Raw genomic sequence first — 5,361 nt, forward strand, 5'->3', positions numbered from 1 at the left:
CATGTAAGATTAAGAGGTTATAAAATTTGATATGGTATAATATTATGAGAGCAATCAAAATTCAAACCACTTCATTTTCATATAGATTAAATTATAGATTATAGATGGTTACAATTTCATTCCTTACAATCTCAAGATTACTTTCCTTCAACTATCAAGTTTGACAATTTCATCACCCTACTTGCTACTTTAAAAATAAAGTTAGTTCTTTTGGGTATAAAATTAATTTTATGTTAAAAGTTGAGGGATGAAACTTAATTATACAATCAATATACCTAATCGACACAACAAATGTACATAGATATAATAGAAATTATCACATTTTAGATGACCAAAAGTGTAGTTTGAACTTTGATTGTTCAAAAAAAAACAAAAGGTTGTGGTTTGATTTATTTATTTGTTTTAAGGTTTCTAAGGGACCCCATTTATGGTTGTGCGATTCATCGTCACCAAACTAGGATGCAGGTGAGAATATATTTTAAGTAGATATAAAAAATAAGGGACCGACTAAACATACACCGTTTTTCCTATTTTTAAGTAGACAACTTAGAACTTACTTACCAAACAGAAAGAGAAGTGAGGATTCCTGGAAGAAGCTGTAATGTCAGTCTTTACTAGGTCTATATGCAGTACCTATTTCATCTAATCAATTAAATAATCTTAGTGTTGCTATTGAACTATAAGTCTAACTACCATCATCATGATAAGTTGGTAAGTAGTACCATATATATAAGGCTGCGGAAACTATATAAAATTAAAGTTGATCCAGTCTGGATTCTGAAAAATACCCACTTTTTACTGTCCAACAATGAAAGCGTTCCACGTGAAGGGAATTAAAATGTTACAGCTATTTCTTCTTCTTCTGCTAGAGTTATCTTACCTAATGTCTCCCACAAGCCATTGGCCGTGTGTGTATATAATATATATATATATATATGTATGTATGTATATTTTTTATGTATCATGCTAATGAGTATCGTTAGGACATTAGTTAATGAATCATTTTAGAAAAATCGTGACACCATTTTTATGAGAAATAAAAAAAAAACTGTCAAAACATTAATTTTTTTTCCTTTTTTCTATAAAAGCTTTTTTTAAATAAATTATTAACCAATATATTAAAGGCATTCGTTAGCATTTTTCTTTTTTTATTAGAAATAAATATAGTTAGGCTATTGTTGAGAGGGGCCTAGTGGGTGAGTCCAGCATCCTGCTAAAGGTGAAGGTCAAGTTGGGTCGAGTTTTAGTAGACCCGTTAGTGTTAATCTGTCACTCTTTAACGAAATAAAGTTGCGTGCTTACTATTAACTATAGCTATTAGTGTGGGCTAGGTCCTAACAGCTTTTATTAATGTGAACCGTATACATATCTAGTCATTAGGCCAAAGGATATTCCTCCATCCACACTTTACAATTAAGGATCTAAACCAGAGTCTAAAGCTAAAGTACAATCATTGACATTAGTTTAATAACTAAACATCAATTAATTAGTTTCAATAAACTAATGATTAACTTGATATAATTCAAAAGGGGGCTGTCTTGTAGTCACTAGTCATGCAAGCTTTGGGCAAGGAAGATGTGTTGTCAGGAGGATGAAGACTACACAGATTATCAACCACCTAAAATGGGGGGGCCAAATGCAAAGAAAACTTGTATCTGGATTCTGGTGTGAGTGATAATCATCTCCCGAAAAAGACTACCTATTCAGTCTAAGGCCTTAGAGCACGGTCACGTTGGAACTTTTTAGCCACCAATCATGTTGTAAAACTTTATCGTACTAGCACTGTTTGCAAAACGTTGAAATGATAAGTGTTGTTTATCATACTAGCACTGTTTGCACTGTTTATACGATGTTTCTGTTTTTCTCACTGATGAAAGACAGGGTTTGTATGAATGGGGTTTTTTTGACCCAACTTATCATGGTGGGTTAAAAAAATTCAACTTAACTCAATTCATCACATAAGTCAAACCCAACTTATATGAGTTTGATTGAGTCGGGTTGAATCTATGGATTGGACAATTTTTTTTATTACTATTATTATTAAATAGAGCATAAAAAAATATAAATATAAATATATTAAAAAAATCTAGAGATTAGTATCAATGTAACTTTTTAAAGCAAACAACACTAATGACTAAATAACAATAGTAATTTATTAGGGTTTGTGTGAATTAATTGACTTTTATATAGGATAGGAAGAGTTGGTTATTTAAAAAAAATTATTAATTATATAATATATTTTAAATATATATTAAATATATGGGTGGGTTGGGTTAGATTTGGTGAGTTATTATTAATTATATAATATATTTTAAATATATATTAAATATATGGGTGGGTTGGGTTAGATTTGGTGAGTTTGGAATTTTATGACACAAACCCAACCCGACCCACTATCAAAAAATTTTTTGTAACTCAACTCAACCCACCAAGCCCTAAAAATAAACCCAACCTAGCGGGTTGGGTCGGGTCATGTCGGGTTGGCGGATTAGCTGCACACCCTTACATGAAACTTCTTGCAATTTTAACTCAAAATAAAAAATTACCACGCCCTGTTTTACTATTGACAAGGAGTAAAAGGTGCCAGTTAACTTGGTACGCAATTGTTGTGCCTAATGCTTGTAACTTGTAAGTGGTAAACGTTTATGTTTTTCTCATTCATAAAACTTCTAGCAAGTTTAACTCAAAATTAAAAATTATTACTACATCCTGTTTTACTATTGACAAAGAGTAAAAAGTGCCAGTTAACTTGGTAAGTAGTTGCGCCTAATGCTTGTAATTTGAGCGAGCACTTAACACCTTAAATTTCCAAAGAGAAATGGGAAAAGTAGATAACTATTTTATATATGATACATTTTTAATTAACAAGTATTAACAAATAAAAGATTGAACTACAAAATTCATATAAAAGAAAGTAAGAAATTTAATTAAATTTTGCTTGGAGAATTTCAAATGCTATTTAATCAATATTTATTTAATGTTGGGTTGCTTTATTAAAAAAAAGTTCTAATTAGTTTAAATTTACATAGTTTAATTATCACTGTTTATAAATCTGAAAATTGAATTAAAAACATATATCACAATGATGACTTAAAAAATGTGAACTTTCAAGAACTTACATAGTATGCAACATTAAAAAAAAATTCATTTAAAAAAAAATTAATAGTTATTGTAGAGGCTTCAATTTTACTTGCATTGATGAGAGTTTTTTAATAATAATACGTCACCATCAATAAGTGTCTTGTTATTGTTGTGCTAAAGCAGCAAAAGCTAGTTTTTAGGAGAGTTCATTTGAAAAATATCTCCTCATCAAATGCAGGCAGGCTCCTCATTAGCTATATCTTTAAAGAAAAAGAAAAACAACCTTTCTAAACCAGTTATTAAAAAACCAATTAGTAGGAAAGAAAGAGGAGAACAGAAGAGAAAAGAAAGGATTAGAGCATTTTATAAGAGCAGTTCAATGGGATCGGACAACCACACTGAGAAAAGTACTTCCTCTTCCTCATTATAAAAAATGTAACAATTGTCATTATCAAAAAAACGCCCACCGTGGGGCTCGAACCCACGACCACAAGGTTAAGAGCCTTGCGCTCTACCAACTGAGCTAGACGGGCTTACGACATAACAGGCTAGAATTTCTTATTTGTTTTGGTATTCTTTTGGTTGTTGCTACATTCCTGTTTGGTTTGGAGTACTATGTATAAATTGTATTCCTGGATATTTGGGATCGTGTTTTGCAATTTCACCAGGTGCCTGTGCCAACACCTAAGTAGCTTCTTTTTCTTTTTCTTCTTTTTATTTTATTTTATTTTTTATTTTTTAAGGAGATTAGAAAACCAAGATTTAACAGGAGGATTGAAGAGTATAAAATTAGGGATGACAGATCCATTTGAACAGACTTGACGGTACCAATTTAATGGATGGATGGTGTTTCTACCTGGACAAACCCAATGTATACGGACACAAGGTGGACGGATTGCAAGGTCACATGACATTCACATGACTTAAGTGGCTTCCAAGAAATCCTAAATGGAAACAACTTGCGTCCCACGAATAACCCTAGTCAGTAGAATCCCAACATGAAAAGAATCCCAACGTGAGAAGGATCCCGTAATGTACGCGCATTTATGATAGTCTTTTCCTATAAGGAAACGTCTTTTTACGCAAGAAACAAATGTCAATTCTATGCTACTATAAAAAACCAAGTCCCTCATAAAATAAGATACGCATAATTCACCCCAACTTTAGCACTCTAGAGTTGTGAGAAGTTTTCTAACTTAATATTTGGAGGGTCTTTGGCCGATACCACATCGATACTTGCCTAAGGTCTTCTTGTTCTGTGTTGTGCAGGTGTTGTCTTGAGTGCGGGAGGATTGTGCGACTAACTAATGAGTTTTCGGCATCATCAGTTGGCGCCATCTAGGGGGAAGATACGGAGATAAGCCATATTTACCGCTTCCCAGACAAAAAGTTGCATGGTACTTACTCGTTCGATGGCAACAACCACTAATAATCAGGGTGACGAACCGCGGACCACTGCCTTAGAGAGACAAGTTCAAACCTTCGCACCAGCAGTGGAACGCCACACCAAGCAGAATCATGACCTAAAGGAGTAGCTGCGCCAGAAGAATGCAGCACTTGACACACAAGAGGAGGTCCAGGAAGGAACCAGTGCTGAAAGAAGGAATCAAGAGGTGCCGGAAGGCAGCCACGCCCTAAGCAAGCAAAAGCGACAGGATACCAGCCGCCCATCCGCCACAGACACGGCTCTCCTTCACATAGTCGCAGAGATGCAGATGATGAAGGAACGGATGGACTTCATGATGAACGCCCTTAGAAGACGGGTGTCTAGTGACCTCGATGACTTAGTCCATTGAACTGATTCACCATTTACCACATCCGTCACGACGTTCCCCTTACCACCAAAGTTTCGAATGCCTCAAATGGAAAGCTACGATGGATCTAAAGACCCCCTGGACCACCTAAAGTCCTTAAAGACTTTGATGCACCTACAAGGAGTGGCGGACGAGATTATGTGTGGGGCTACAAAATACATGAACGCGGAAGATGAGCTACTAGCTCGCAAAGAGAAGCCCAAAAAGAGAGAAAGGTAGGAGGAACCACGGTAGGACAGGGGGCGAAAGATGGCTAGAACAGGGGATAAAAGAGAAGATAGATGCTTCAAACCCCCAACCGGAAGATTCAAAAGCTTCACCCCTCTAAACACCCTGATTGATCAAGGATGAAGGGGCCCTAACATTCCTTGGCAAGTTAAAGGGAGACCCCAACAAGAGGTCTAGAGACAAGTATTGTCGTTTCCATCATGATCACGACCACGACATGTTCGAGTGCTATAACTTG

The 5,361-nt window shown here is 35.1% G+C and overlaps 1 non-coding gene across 1 annotated transcript; it reads right to left on the reverse strand.

Moving 5' to 3' along the window:
- Positions 1-3,541: 3,541 nt before the first annotated feature.
- TRNAK-CUU (transfer RNA lysine (anticodon CUU)) lies at positions 3,542-3,614 on the reverse strand. The gene has a single exon. It is a non-coding gene; the product is annotated as a tRNA-Lys (tRNA).
- Between the last annotated feature and the right edge of the window lie 1,747 nt (positions 3,615-5,361).

The sequence above is a fragment of the Quercus suber genome, unplaced genomic scaffold (assembly GCF_002906115.3).
Source record: "Quercus suber isolate HL8 unplaced genomic scaffold, Cork oak 2.0 scaffold_40, whole genome shotgun sequence".
Lineage (NCBI taxonomy): Eukaryota > Viridiplantae > Streptophyta > Magnoliopsida > Fagales > Fagaceae > Quercus > Quercus suber.